The sequence below is a fragment of the Bubalus bubalis genome, chromosome 2, assembly GCF_019923935.1.
Source record: "Bubalus bubalis isolate 160015118507 breed Murrah chromosome 2, NDDB_SH_1, whole genome shotgun sequence".
Lineage (NCBI taxonomy): Eukaryota > Metazoa > Chordata > Mammalia > Artiodactyla > Bovidae > Bubalus > Bubalus bubalis.
Window position 1 is genome coordinate 177,097,759 of NC_059158.1, and position 16,475 is coordinate 177,114,233.

Here is a 16,475-nt window from a genome sequence, read left to right on the forward strand (position 1 = left end):
ATCACATTCTCAGTAAAACAATTTCACAAATGGTCTGTTCAGGGACTTCCCTGGTAGTCCAGTGGTTAAGAATCTGCCTTGCAATGCAGGGGGCTTAGGTTCAATCCCTGGTCAGGGAACTTTCACATGTCCCATGGTGTGGCCAAGAAAAAAAAAGATCCCACATGCCTTGGAGCAACTAAGCCTGCACGGCACAGCTAGAGAGTCCATGAGCCACACTAAAGATTCCACTTGCTGCAACAAGACCCAATGCAGCCAAATAAAATAAGTATTAAATAAAGAATAAAATTAGAGGTCTGTTTAGTAAAAGTTACCCTTGCAAAAAAAGATTACTTAATTTTAAACACATATAATGAACATCTAACATTAATTAAGGGTAAAGACAAAAATGAAACTAATTTTCCATTTCAAGAAAAACTGTGACCTCCTCCTCCTGGTTAAACAGTCCTCTGTTACACTAAGCAGCATGAATCAGCTTTGAAATAGAGGTGCGGCCTACTGATAAGCAAAAGTACTCTCAGGAAATATATTAGTGAGTTATAAAGGACAGGCCTCACCAAAGGCAATTCATCATCACTGACCATGACAAAATCTACACCTAGAAAAACATAGCATGGTTTCTTCCTGGCGTTTTATATATATATAAAAAATATATATATATTTATAATATTTATAAAATATAAATAAAAATATTTATAAAATATAAATTTAAAAATATATATAAAAATATTTATATAAATATATTATATATATATATATCACATTATGAGAAAATCCCCCAGAACAAAACATATATTTTAAAAGCTACAGTATTCAGTGACATGTCAAATCTTTCCAAAAAACAATTATGGCAGTAAACATTAACTCTGATGAAATACTATTTATAAAATCTCCAAAAATAATTTAACCCAAAACTAAACATGTAAAGAAATGAAATCTCATATTTGTTGTCAAATTAACCTTTTAAAATAGCTATGTGATTGACACACATGAACAGATAAATGGGAATGATGAGAAGAAATTCACCGAGGAAATACAAACGGTTAATAAAAATGAAAATATATTCAGCCTGATTGCTAATAGGAAAATGCCAATGTAAAGTGAGTTTTATTTTGATTTTTTTTGCCTATCAGAATGGCTAAAAATTTGAGGTAAGAATCCACCTACCAATGCAGGGGACAGGGGTTCGATCCCTGGTTGGGAAGATTCTATGTGCCGAGGAGCAACTAAGCCCACATTCCACAATTACTGAAGCCTGCACACTCCAGGGCCCGAGAGCCACAAGCAACGAGCCCCTGTGCTGCAACTAGTGAAGCCCAAGTGCCTAGAGCCTGTACCGCAACCAGAGAAAGCCTGCACGTGGCAGCAAAGACCCAGTGCAGCCACAAATAAATAAATGAATAAAAAACAGAGTACAGTATTTCGTTTTGGGGGAAGAGAAAGGAGAGGAGGAAAGGCACTGATGGAAGGGTGTAAGATGAGTGCGTTCCGGAGACCTAAAGTACAGCGTGACGACTACAGTTAATAGCAAAGTACTGCATACTTGAAACCTGCTGAGTAGATCTGAGAACCATTCCATATTTTTACATATCATATATTAATGGACACATAGGGAATTTAGAAAAATGGTACCAACGATACTACATGCAGGGCAGCAAAGGAGACAGAGACATAAAGAACAGGCTTCTGGACTCAGTGGGAGAAGGAGAGGGTGGGATGATTTGAGAAAACAGCACTGAAACATATTCACTGCCATATATAAAAGAGACAGCTGCTGCTGCTGCTGCTAAGTCACTTCAGTCGTGCCCGACTCTGTGTGACCCATAGACGGCAGCCCACCAGGCTCCCCCGTCCCTGGAATTCTCCAGGCAAGAACACTGGAGTGGGTTGCCATTTCCTTCTCCAATACATGAAAGTGAAAAGTGAAAGTGAAGTCGCTCAGTAGTGTCCAACCTTTAGCGACCCCATGGACTGCAGCCTTCCAGGCTCCTCCGTCCATGGGATTTTCCAGGCAAGGTTATGTATGATGCAGGGAAGCCAAAGTCGGTGCTCTGTGACAACCTGGAGGGATGCGGCAGCAAGGGAGGTGAGAGGAGGTTTCAGGAGGGAGGGGACACATGTATGCCTATGGCCGATTTATGTTGCTGTATGGCAAAAACCATCACAATATTGTAATTATCCTCCAATTAAAATAAATAAAATTAAGGAGTTCCCTGCTGGCCCAGTGGTTAGAATTCCAGGCTTTCACTGCTGTGGCCTGGTTTCAATCCCTGGCAGGAAAACTACCGCAAACTGTGCAGCGTGGCCAAAAAAAGGAAATAAAAAAAAACTTAAACAACGAAGCTATATATAAATGTTCATATCTGCTGATCCAGTGATTTCATTCTTTTTTTACATTTATTTTTATTGCAGTATAGTTGAGTTACAATGCTGTATTACTGCTATACAGCATAGTGACTCAGCTATATATACATACATACACACACATTATTTTTCATATTCTTTTCCACTATGGCTTATCATAGGATATTAAAGGTAGCAGTAATTTCATTTTAAAAGAAGAAAGTAACATGTGCAAAACTTGTGTGGCAGCATTAAGACTAATGGTTAAATAATTTGAAACCAACAACAAAGGAATCCTTAGCTCAGTTGTTAACTTTTTTTTGGAGGGGGGCGGGGCATGACACATGGCTCGCGGGACCTTAGTTTCCCCACCAGGGATAGAACCTGGGCTGATGGCAGTGAAAGTGCCAAGTCCTAATCACTAGACCACCAGGGAATCCCCCTTAGTTCAGTTTATTTTCATAAACAGTCACTGTTCAGTGAGGAGAATAAAGAGGTAAATAAGCTACAGAGGGAAAAGTGCTCTACAGAGACATGGACAAAGTGCTTTGGGATCACTCAAGGTAAAGATGAATCATTAACCTTTTCTGTCAATTTCGGACACTGTATTTCCAACCTAAGTACATAGAAGAGAGTAAGCAGCTGGGTAGACAGAATCAAGTATTTTGGTTATCTGCTAGATGAGACTTGAAGGGTCATGGTGGGCTAAGACAGTTCTAAGAGATGATGTTGAGTTCCATCCGAATCAGCCATCCACAAAGGAAACAAACAAACTAAGCAATGAAATTAAGTTATGTCAGATAATCATAAAATTGCTATTTACCCTTAAAACACAGTCAAGGGCTAGTTTAAAAATACTCCTGGAAATGTGGATAACAAGTTCACATTTGAGAGAATAAATACAGAGAATATTTAACAATGGAGGCTGTTTTATTAAGTCACAGATTTGATTCAAGATAAAATTTGATTTTAAATGTACACTGGAAAAAAATCCAGTAACATCACATACTACAAATAAATTTCTAAATGCAATGCACTGACAACACGTACCCTGAGAGGTGTGTCCTGCCTCAGGACCCTGGCACTGAAGGGTGCGCTCCAAACCCGAGTTCACTCCCTTGTACAGCGCTGATCACAGTATTAAGCCTTTTCCTTGCCAGGTATAATCATATCTTTTCTCATATTTACTAAACACTACAGTTTTACGAAGACTTCTCACATACATTATCCTGATACTTTTGAAGAAATGGTTACTAGCTCCATTTTATAAATGAGGAAACTAAAGGTCAGCTCACATCTAGGAAGTGATGGAGCTGAAATTAGGATCCAGATAGGCTCCAAAGATAGTAAATACATTACTTTGAATAAATGTCAGAACTTTCGGACTGTAAAAACAAACATCTGGTACTTTAAATATAATAGAGAAGTTAAACTGAAAACTAAGCTTGAATCTGAAAGCTGTGTGGTTTCAACCACCTCTTCCCTAAAAAAAATCAATCACTAGACACACTTTTTCTCTTAAAACTCCTCGGAATACCATAGAAGTCCTAGAATTTGAGAAATCAACTAATCCAGACCCTTACAGAAATGAGAAAATTGAAGCACAAGACATGTGGCTTGCTCTGAGTCTCCCATTACAACATAGTGTGTCTTCTTCTCAGGCCCACATCAACAGAATTCAAAAACATTTGAGAACTGGTGGAGACAGAACGCATAGCTGACTGGCTAATCTGTCCAACCTCAGTAGGGCCCTGAGGTTCGACAGCCCTTTTGCTCATCTGCTCATCTCTGGTGGCTAGCTTACTTTTTCCATGACTGCTACTCCAAACTTTTAACACTCTTTGGAGTGGCTTGCTTCAGGGTCGGAGGCACTGACTGCAGCAGGGCTGCATGGGACCTTTTGAAGGAGGTCACTATTATCTTCATTACCTCCACCATAGTTTGGCCTCAGGTCAAGCAACAGAGAAATAACACAGCTCCACCCATCAACAGAAAATTGGATTAAAGATTTACTGAGCATGGCCCCGCCCATCAGAACAAGACCCAGTTTCCCTCTCAGTCAGTCTCTCCCATCAGGAAGCTTCCATAAGCCTCTTATCCTTCTCCATCAGAGGGCAGACAGAATGAAAACCACAATCACAGAAAACTAACCAATCTGATCACAGGGACCACAGCCTTGTCTAGCTCAAAGAAACTATGAGCCATGCTGTATAGGGCCACCCAAGACAGACAGGTCATAGCAGAGAGTTCTGACAAAACGTGGTCCACTGGAGAAGGGAATGGCAAACCACTTCAGTATTCTTGCCTTGAGAACCCCATGAATAGAATGAAAAGGCAAAAAGGTATGACACTGAAAGATGAACTCCCCAGGTTGGTAGGTGCCCAATATGATACTCAAGAAGAGTGGAGAAATAACTCTAGAAAGAATGAAGAGACGGAGCCAAAACAAAAACAACATCCAGTTGTGGATGTGATTGGTGATGGAAGTAAAGTCTGATGCTGTAAAAAGCAATACTGCATAGGAACCTGGAACGTTAGGTCCACGAATCAAGGTGAACTGGAAATGGTCAAACAGTAGATGGCAAGAATGAATATCAACATTCTAGGAATCAGTGAACTAAAATGGACTGGAGTAGGTGAATTTAACTCAGATGACCATTATATCTATTACTGTGGGTGGGAATCCCTTAGAAGAAATGGAGTAGCCATCATAGTCAACAAAAGAGTCCAAAATGCAGTACTTGGATGCAATCTCAAAAATGACAGAATGATCTCTGTTCATTTCCAAGGCAAACCATTCAATATCTCTGTAATCCAAGTCTATGCCCTGACCAGTAATGCTGAAGAAGCTGAAGTTGAATAGTTCTATGAAGACCCACAAGACCTTCTAGAACTAACATCCAAAAAAGATGTCCTCTTCATTATAGGGGACTGGAATGCAAAAGTAGAAAGTCAAGAGCTACCTGGAGTAACAGGCAAATTTGGCCTTGGAGTACAAGATGAAGCAAGTCAAAGGCTAACAGAGTTTTGGCAAGAGAATGCACCGGTCATAGCAAATACTCTCTTCCAACAACACAAGAGAAGACTCTACACATGGCCATCACCAGATGGTCAATACCAAATCAGATTGTTTATATTCTTTGCAGCCAAAGACGGAGAAGCTCTATACAGTCAGATAAAAAAGACCAGGAACTGACTGTGGCTCAGATCATGAACTCCTTATTGCCAAATTCAGACTTATACTGAAGAAAGTAGGGAAAACCACTAGACCATTCAGGTATGACCTAAATCAAATCCCTTACGATTGTACAGTGGAAGTGAGAAATAGATTCAAGGGATTAGATCTAATAGACAGAGTGCCTGATAAACTATAGATGGAAGTTCATCACATTGTATAGGAGACAGTGATCAAGACCATCCCCAAGAAAAAGAAATGCAAAAAGGCAAAATGGTTGTCGGACAAGACCTTACAAATAGCTGAGAAAAGAAGAGAAGCTAAAAGCAAAGGAGAAAGGGAAAGATACATCTATTTGAATGCAGAGTTCCAAAGAATAGCAAGGAGAGATAAGAAAGGCCTTCTCAGTGATCAATGCAAAGAAATAGAGGAAAACAATAGAATGGGAAAGACTAGAGATCTCTTCAAGAAAATTAGAGATACCAAGGGAACAGTTCATGCAAAGATGAGCACAATAAAGGACAGAAATTGGTGTGGACCTAACAGAAGCAGAAGATTTTATGAAGATGTGGCAAGTATACACAGAAGAACTATCCAAAAACAACTTCATGACCCAGATAACCATGATGGTGTGATCACTCACCTAGAGCCAGACATCCTGGAATGTGAAGTCAAGTGGGCCTTAGGAAGCATCACTATGAACAAAGCTAGTGGACGTGATGGAATTCCAGTTGAGCTATTTCAAATCATAAAAATGATGCTATTAAAGTGCTGCACTCAATAAGCCAGCAAATCTGGAAAACTCAGCAGTGGCCACAGGACTGGAAAAGGTCAGTTTTCATTCCAATCCCAAAGAAAGGCAATGCCAAAGAATGCTCGAACTACCACACAACTGCACTCATCTCATATACTAGCAAAGTAATACTCAAAATTCTCCAAGTCAGGCTTCAACAGTGTAAACCGTGAACTTCCAGCAGTACGTGAACTATGAACTTCCAGATGTTCAAGCTGGATTTAGAAAGGGCAGAGGAACCAGAGATCAAACGTCTAACATCCGCTGGATCATAGAAACAGCAAGAGTTCCAGAAAAACATCTACTTTTGCTTTATTGACTATACCAAAGCCTTAGACTGTGTGGATCACAACAAACTGGATAATTCTGAAAGAGATGGGAATACCAGACCACCTGATCTGTCTCCTGAGAAATGTGTATGCAGGTCAAGAAGCAACAGCTAGAACTGGACATGGAACAACAGACTGGTTCCAAATCAGGAAAGGAGTATGTCAAGGCTGTTTATTGTCACCCTGCTTATTTAACTTCTATGCAGAGTACATCATGAGAAACGCTGGGCTGGATGAAGCACAAGCTGGAATCAAGATTGCTGGAAGAAATATCAATAACCTCAGATACGTAGATGACACCACCCTCATGGCAGAAAGTGAAGAACTAAAGAGCCTCTTGATGAAAGTGAAAGAGGAGAGTGAAAAAGTTGGCTTAAAGCTCAACATTCAGAAAACTAAGATCATGGCATCTGGTCCCATCACGTCATGGGAAATAGATGGGGAAACAATGGAAACAGTGACAGACTTAATTCTGGGGGCTCCAAAATCACTGCAGATGGTGATTGCAGCCATGAAATTAAAAGACGCTTGCTCCTTGGAAGAAAAGCTATGACCAACCTAAACAGAGTGTTAAAGAGCAGAGACAATTCTTTGCATACAAAGGTCCGTCTAGTCAAAACTATGGTTTTTCCAGTAGTCATGTATGGATGTGAGAGTTGAACCACAAAGAAGGCTGAGCGCCGAAGAATTGATGCTTTTGAACTGTGGTGTTGGAGAAGACTTGAGAGTCCCTTGGACTGCAAGGAGATCCAGCCAGTCCATCCTAAAGGAAATCAATCCTGAATATTCATTGGAAGGACTGATGCTGAAGCTGAAACTCCAATACTTTGGCCACCTGATGCAAAGAAAAGACTCTGATGCTGGGAAAGATTGAAGGCAGGAGGAGAAGGGGACGACAGAGGATGAGATAGTGGGATGGCATCACCAACTCGATGGACATGAGTTTGAGCAGGCTCCAGGAGTTGGTGATAGACAGGGAAGCCTGGCGTGCTGCAGTCCATGGGGTCGCAAAGAGTCGGACACGACTGAGTGACTGAACTGAACTGGAGTCCTCTAGCCCACTCTATCCTTTGCTTCTGCAGATAACTTAACTCATTCATTCAGAAAGGAAAATATTAAAAAAGAAGAAATCATAAAGCATTAACAGACCCTATAAGGTAGAAATTATTAAACTTTGAAGTCAATATATATCTTGGTTCCTGATTTCTTCAGTTCCATAAAGATGTCTTTGGGAAATTTAATGTCTCTGAGCCATACCTCCCTTCAGCTGTCAAATGGGAATATCCAATCAAGCTATGGGCTTCCCAGGTGGCGCTAGTGGGAAAGAACCCACCTGTCAATGCAGGAGACACAAGAGACATGGGCTCCATCTCTGAGTCAGGAAGATCCCTTGGAGGAGAGCACGACAACCAACTCTAGTATTCTTGCCTGGAGAATCCCATGGACAGAGGAGCCTGGAGGGCTACAGTCCACAGGGTCAGAAAGAGTCAGACGTGCCTTAGCACGCACGCAAGCTATAGAATTTTTGTAAAATTAAATGAAATAGCACACAGAAAAGTACCTAGATCACTGTCTGGGTACAAAACAGGCTGATGGGAAGACTTTCCTGGCAGTCCAGTGGTTAAGACTTTTTCTTCTAGTGTAGTCTGTCCAGGTTCAATCCCTGGTTGGGGAGATGAGATCCCAGGTGTCTCTCAGCCAAAAAAAAAAAAAAAAAAGAACCAAAAACAGAAACAATTTTGTAACGAATTAAAAATCAGCTGTTAGTAACTCACTACAAATTCAACTTCCACCTTGATCATTTCCAAATATATCTTCTTCCATCCTTTCTTCATGTTTCCTTTTCATGGATCACCTCTCTATGAGCTTTGATTTTATCTCTTCCCAAGGTTTCTTTATTCTCTTCCTTTTCTTGTGTGTATAACTTCAATACCTGTTTCTCTGCTGGCTCCTTTTCTTTTCTTTAAGCATGTCAAGTCTCTCTCATCCTTTAAAATCAAAACAAAACCAAAAAAAAACAAAAGCCCTCAATCCTACCTCCTATTTAGCACTTATTCTAAATATGTTCCTAAACCTCTAAACTATCCTGAAAATAGCAAACAATTACCTGTCAAAACAGATCAGATTATATCAATTTCCTGCTAATAAACTTTTGCAATTCATTTATCATAAAGGCTAACGTCATTTTTTTTTTTTTTTTTTTGGCCAAGCCTTTGCACGATTTGCAGGATCTTAGTTCCCTGACCAGAGATTGAACCCAGGCCACAACACTGAAAGTGCTAAACCCTAACCACTGAGCCACCAGGGAACTCCCATAGCCTGAAGCCTTCAACAAGCATTCAGATCTTTCTCAGCATCCAGCCATCAATTGCTCCTTTCACCAGCCATTGCACTTTTCAACTTCTCAGTCCCACTGGTCCAGAGATTCCTAAGCACTGCATAACTTTCTAGAATGATGTGCATATGCTTGCTCATATGCATTTTTCTGGGATGAAAAATCTATTGCTATTCTCAAATTTTCTAGGGGGGGGTACGTGAATTAAAAAAAAGTAAAAATCAACTGTAATTACCTTTAGCCATATCAGACACACACCTTATACTTTAGCATCTCCATTCCCATGCTCAAGCTGCCCCCTCTGGCTGGAATAACTTTAACAGTAACTGTTCTTATTAATCCTTCCAGAACAATCGCAAAAAAAAAAAAAAAAAAAAAAAATTACTTCCTCTCTAATGCCTTCTTTCACTGTCTACCAGAACAGAATCATTCAGTCCCTTATCGTATCAATATAGCACACCCCTATTTGACACTCACCAGACTATTAGGTGTTGTAATGTTGTAAGCTTTAAGGCAGAAGCTATATACCTTCACATCTTTGTACCGCCGGAACATAACCCCGGTCCAAGCACATGATAGGCAAAACAAAAATATCTGCTGAGTAAAAGATCCATTTTGGCACTCAACTGTTGTCTATTTTTGTTACTCATTCACTCATTCACCAAACATTTATGAAGTTCCAATGCAATACCTAAGCTATGTGCTAAGCAGTAAGGATGTAGACTAGGGCATGGCACCTGACATTAAGACCGTTATATTAATAACTGTTAACAATATAGAATAATAATGGCCTTATTTGATAGTGCTGTTTAAAAAGGCCTTCATGAAGGGTTATGGTAGCCCTGTGTGAAGATGTGTCTAACAGTCACAGAAGGTTTACCAATGGGACATCAGGTTCTCTCAGAACAGAGAATCCAGCCATTCTGTCTTTTCTTTACAAACAACTTTCCCCCATGTTCCTTTTCCTTTTCTAATACTAGTAACAATAACTTACCACAGGAATGTGGAAAGGTACAATGTAACCAAATTTTTATCCTACTTGATTCTGGAAACAATTCAAACTAGGTAGAATAGGAATCATTACACCTATGGTAAAGATGAGAAAACTAAAGATCAAAGAGCTTACTGCTCAAAACTGCACACTAAATAAGAGAGGATTTATTTAATATTTATTTACAGTCTTACTACTACATTCTCACCACCACCACCGCCACCACACCCCCGCCCAAGCCACCCCTAATCAGTTTGTAAGCCCCAAAGAAAAAAGATTTTTGTTCTCATTGCTTTCTTCTCAGGCACTACAAAAAAGCTTAAAACACAACAGGCTCTCAATAAATATTCATTGACTGAATTAATTTGAAACAGAGTAGACCAACATCAAAAAACACAAGGTAAAAAAACTCCTTTCCATTATGATGGTTTCATAAAAGAGAGATTTAAAACAGGCTTCTACTAGTTAGAAAGGCTAGACTAATTGTATTGACTCAATTCCACTGGCATGTAATGCATTTTATCTAAGAAGAATTTAAGGAGGTGAAGTAGGTTTCTATTTCTGATGTCACATTCATGGCATGTACTGACATAAACCCAAGGCTTAAACTGCAAGTCTGAAACTGATCAAAAGTTTTTATTAAGAGCAAAAACTAAGAAAGCACTTTCTTGAGTCTTGACTCTTTGACTAGAAAAATATCTGAATGTCAGTCTTTCTTCAATAGCCAAAGCTGCTGTAAATATGTTCTCCAACATACTTCTTAATATGTCTTTAAGCAAAGATTAGTTAAAACCTTTTAGTAAATAAAACTTTGAATAACCATTAGTCAAAACCACAGCTCAATAACTCACCATCCTTCCCCACCTCCAGGGCCCCATAAAACTACCATTCTGCCTAGGCACAAGGATCCCAGCAGACCATAAGACAGGGTGACGGAAGCAATGTTCAGCATGTCTTTTCAGTATGACATTGTTTGTGATTCTAGAAACTCCAGTTCCTTATAAATCAGGTGCTCCAAATGAAAATATTTCCATTATTTTTCTCCGATATTTAAATTTCAGCAAATCACAAGCTGTTGGCGGTGTTATGATAAATAACTGCAATAGGTATGAGGTAATGCCAAAGAATGCTCAAACTACCACACAGTTGCACTCATCTCACACGCTAGTAAAGTAATGCTCAAAATTCTCTAAGCCAGGCTTCAGCAATATGTGAACCATAAACTTCCAGATGTTCAAGCTGGTTTTAGAAAAGGCAGAGGAACCAGAGATCAAATTGCCAACATCTGCTGGATCATCAAAAAAGCAAGCGAGTTCCAGAAAAGCATCTATTTCTGCTTTATTGACTATGCCAAAGCCTTTGACTGTGTGGATCACAATAAACTGTGGAAACTTCTGAAAAAGATGGGAATACCAGACCACCTGATCTGCCTCTTGAGAAATCTGTATGCAGGTCAGGAAGCAACAGTTAGAGCTGGACATGGAACAACAGACTGGTTCCAAATAGGAAAAGGAGTATGTCAAGGCTGTATATTGTCACCCTGCTTATTTAACTTATATACAGAGAATATCATGAGAAACGCTGGGCTGGAGGAAGCACAAGCTGGAATCAAGACTGCCGGGAGAAATATCAGTAACCTCAGATATGCAGATGACACCACCCTTATGGCAGAAAGTGAAGAACTAAAGAGCCTCTTGATGAAAGTGAAAGAAGAGAGTAAAAAAGTTGGCTTAAAGCTCAACATTCAGAAAACTAAGATCACGGCATCCAGTCCCATCACTTCATGGGAAATAGATGGGGAAACAGTGGAAACTGGCTGACTTTATTTTTTGGGTTCCAAAATCACTGCAGATGGTGATTGCAGCCATGAAATTAAAAGACGCTTGCTCCTTGGAAGGAAAGTTATGACCAACCTAGACAGCGTATTAAAAAACAGAGACACTACTTTACCAACAAAGGTCCGTCTAGTCAAGGTTATGGTTTTTCCAGTAGTCAGAAGTGGACTCTGGACTTCCACTGCAGAAGGCATGGGTTTGAGCCCTGGTAGGGGAGAAGGCAATGGCACCCCACTCCAGTACTCTTGCCTGGCAAATCCCATGGACGGAGGAGCCTGGTAGGCTGCAGTCCATGGGGTCGCTAGGAGTCGGACATGACTGAGCGATTTCACTTTCCCTTTTCACTTTCATGCATTAGAGAAGGAAATGGCAACCCACTCCAGTGTTCTTGCCTGGAGAATCCCAGGAACAGGGGAGCCTGGTGGGCTGCCGTCTATGGGGTTGCACAGAGTCAGACAAGACTGAAGTGACTTAGCAGCAGGGGAACTAAATCTTGCACGCCAGGTGGCGAGGCTTCAAAAAAGGTACTGATAGCACTGTCATGTTTGAACAAATAATTAACAGTCAAGTTCTAGAATAATTCTGTGGATGCTTCTTCAAAGCAGAGTCAGAAAAACGCAATCCCCACTCATTGACAAATTACAAATCGAACATTTCCTATTTCCAGTAATCAGGTATGGATGTGAGAGCTGGGCCATAAAGAAGGTTAAGCTCTGAAGAATTGATGCTTTCAAACTGGGGTGCTGGAGGAGACTATTGAGAGTCCCTCAATAGGGAGACAGCAAGGAGATCAAACCAGTCAATCTTAAAGGAAATCAACCCTGAATATTCATTGGAAGGACTGATGCTGAAGCTGAAGATGCAATACTCTGGCCACCTGATGCGAAAAGCCAACTCACTGGAAAAGACCCTGATGCTGGGAAAGACTGAAGGCAGGAGGAAAAGGGGACAACTGAGGACAAGATGGCTGGATAACATCACCAGCTCAATGGACATGAATTTGAGCAAACTCCGGAAGATAGTAAAGGACAGGAAAGCCTGGCGTGCTGCACTCCAAGGGGTCGCAAAGAGTCCGACCAACTGGATTTAGCGACTGAACAACAACAAACCCCTAAACAATATCAGGAACACAATTTGGGATTCTCAGCAGTAAATCACTTCTATTACGAGTTAGCTTTCTAGAAGCCACTAGGTTTTTGGTTTCTCTATAAGTCAAGTCCTTCTACTGATGGACGTCTGCTTTCAACTTTTGTTTTAAGCAGAAGTAAAACATGGATTTGAGGGGAATAGAGGGCGGTTGGATGAACTACTGTAGACATTTTTTTGCGTGCTGTGATAAAGAGGCTGCTCGTTGCCCTAGAAATCACTTTCTCTACTCCGAGATTCTAGAGGTATGTGAACTACCATTCTGGCCATTCGCATAGGTTCTGATTTCCTCGATCACGGCCGCGACCCATACAGACAGAGCAGCAAATCCGATCCTTTCCCGGTTTCTCTGGGAGCGGGGCTCGCTTCTTTCCCATAGGCCCATCCCCCTATCGAGAAAAATGCCTAGAGGAGATTAGTGTCGTGAAGCCACCCGGGGCTGACGTTTAAGAGTTGGACAATAAACTCGAGGTTTTCGGCAGAAACTCCGTCTGCCTCGCCTGTGCTCCGAAGCCTTCGAGCTGCCCAGCTGGGATGCAGAGGTATGAGGGAGGGCAGGTTTGAAAAATGGACTTCGACCTGATCTGGTTACAGTGACCGGATTCCCAGGGGCCGGTCCCCATCAGGGAATGGCCCGGAGGGCTCCTCCGAGGAGGTGACTCCACGCCCGGGCCCAAAGGGGCGCAAAGCTGCCGAGACAAAAGGGCTCCGCCAAGTCGGTGGGCGGAGAGGGCAAGCCCGCGCGGGTCGCGCCGCAGGCGGAGAAGCCACGGGGAACGGTTGTGGGAGGGCGGAGGAGGAGGCGGCGGCCATCCCCCGCCCCGCCCTGGCTCGAAGCGACCCCGGCCCGGCCGTTACCCTGGCCCGCATCGCAAGCCCCTCGCGGAGCCGAGAACGCGGCCCGACCTACCGGGCACCCGCAGGCCGACCCTGCGCACTTCCCGCTCACTTTCCTTTACTCGCCGAACTCACCCGGGGCGCCGCCGCCGCCTCTTCAGCCTCCACAGCAGTTTCCCCCGGAAATCCTAGCTGGCTTGCCGGCCGCCAGGCTGCAGCCACAGGCTTCGGCCCCCGGGAGGGGGGAAAGGCAGCGGGCGGGACAGCGAGGGGTAGGAAGTGTCGCCGCGGGGGCTCATGGGACTTGTAGTCTCCGAGAGGAGCCGGCCACGGCGGGGGCCGGACAAAATGGCGGGAACCTCTCTCGGCTCTGGGCTGGTCGTTCCCATACGGCGTCTCGCAGCACGCCCCGCGCTTTTCCTGGTCCGGAGGAGGACAAAGGCATTTGGACTTGGAAGGAGAGAATTCAGTACTGGGCTCCAGGGAGTGCTCAGGGTGCAGGTGTGCTGTTACAGAAATCTGTGTCCAGCCCCTGTCCGGCTGAATTTTAATTATGAAGTGAAGTGAAGTCGCTCAGTCGTGTCCGACTCTTTGCGACCCCATGGACTGTAGCCTACCAAGTTTGTCCTTCCATGGGATATTCCAGGCAGGAATAATCTTCCCAAAGTGGTGGCGGGTGGAGGGGTGTGAAGCAAAACTATTGAGGGTCAATTTGAAATGCAATACACTTAAAAGCAAGTTATCCTCAATTTTTGTGCATAAGGAAGAAACCTAGGATTCATTTTTATTATCTCCTTCAGCCGCTTAAGTCCAGTCATCCCAGTTCCTTATCAGTTTTCCCACTACTGTCTAGGGGAACGCACCATCACCTTTCCAAATTTCTTTAGTTTCAGGCCTCCAGGCAGTGGACACCCTTCAAACACCTTCCTTCCCACTGCCAGAGGATCTTTGTAAATGCCAAACCCATTGTGTCACAAAAAAGTTAGACCTAAATGTAAAACTTTGAGCTACAAAACTTCTAGAGTAAAATACAGGAGAAAATTCGTGTGACTTTCAAACACACAATAAAGGAAACAAACTGATAAACTGCACATCGTCAGAATGAACACTTCTGCTCTTTAAAACACGGTTATGAAAATGAAAAGGCAAGCCAAAGACCTGGGTGAAATGGTAGCAAAACCTATAGCTAACAAAGGACTAGTATCTACAACACACAAAGAACTCTTTCAACTCAAGACAAACAGCCTAGTTCAAAAAGAAAAAGAGATTTGACAGAGACACTTTATCAAAGATGATAAATGGATGGCAAATAAATGCATAAAAGATGTTAAGGAAATGCAAATTAAAACCACAGTAAGGTAACATTATACACCCACTGGAATGGCTAACAAAAAGACTGGCAGTTATCAAGTGTTAGCAAGACTGTAGCGCAACGGGAATTCTCATTCATTGCTGGTGGGATTGTAAGATGATACAGCCACTCTGAGAAACAGTCTGGCAGTTTCTTTAAAAATTAAATATACATCTACCATATGGCCCAACCACTTAACCTACGTTAGGTATTTACGCAAGAAAATGAAAGCGTACATCTGCAGAAAGACTTGAAGGTGAATGTTCACAGCAGCTGTATTTGTAACTAGCCAAAGACTAGAAACAACTCAAATGTCCTCCAAAAGGTAAATGGAAGGACTTCCCTGGTTGTCCAGTGGCTAAGACTCCATGCACCCAATGCAGAGGGTCCAGGTTCAATCCCCCGTCAGGGAACTAGATCTAACATGTTACAGCTAAGAGTTCTCATCTGCAACTGAAAGATCCTGAGTGCCACAACTAAGACGAGGCACAGCCAAGTAAATACATGTATATTTTAAAGTGGGCATTTCCCTGATGGTACAGTAAATAAGAATCTCCCTGCCAATGCAGGGGAGATGGGTTTGATCCCTGGTCTGGGAAGATTCCATATGCTGCAGAGCAACTAAACCTGGATGCCACAACTACTGAGCCTACATCCTGCAGCTTCTGAAGCCTGTGTGCCTAGAGCCTGCACACAGCAACAAGAGACGGCCTGGTGATGAGAAGCCCTCGCACCGCGACTGGAGAGTACCTCCCTTCTCTGCAACAGAGAAAAGCCAGCACAGCAACAAAGACTCAGCACAACCAAAACATAAATAAATAAATTTATAATAAAAAAGTAAATGAATATTTATACAATGGAATTCTCTTCAGTAATAAAAAGGAATGAGCTACTAATACATATGATTTAATGATGACTCTTAAAATAATTAGTGAAAGAAGTCAGACATAAAAGAGTATATCTGATATGGTTACATTTACATAAATTCTAGGAATTATCCTGAAAAAAAGCAGAATAGGTGATTGCCTGGGGCCAAAGAAGCAGGAGCGCAACAGGGTGGGATAATAAAGGAAACTTTTGGGGTGACAGGTGTTGACAAAAAAAAAAGCACAACATAAAAGTTGATAGTAATGTTTTATTTGGTGGATAAAACTGAAGACTTAACCCTGGGACACAATATCTCAAATAACTCAGAGACTGTGCTGAAGGGGCAAGGAGGGAGCCAGAATATGCAGGAGTTTTTGCAACAAAGACTGAGAAGTGGTAACATCAAAAGATTCAGTTCAGTTCAATTCAGTTCAGTTGCTCAGTTGTGCCCAATTCTTTGCAACCCCATGGGC

General features: G+C 42.1%; 1 protein-coding gene across 5 annotated transcripts in view; it reads right to left on the reverse strand.

Moving 5' to 3' along the window:
• Window positions 1-14,069, reverse strand: part of PHACTR4 (phosphatase and actin regulator 4) — a 107,193-nt gene extending 93,124 nt beyond the window's left edge. For 2 of the 5 annotated variants that reach the window (XM_006049645.4, XM_025278612.3), the window contains exon 1: window positions 13,920-14,052. The gene's annotated coding sequence lies outside the window, so the exon portion shown is untranslated. The other 3 variants (XM_025278611.3, XM_006049647.4, XM_025278613.3) reach the window with 3 other exon arrangements.
• Between the last annotated feature and the right edge of the window lie 2,406 nt (window positions 14,070-16,475).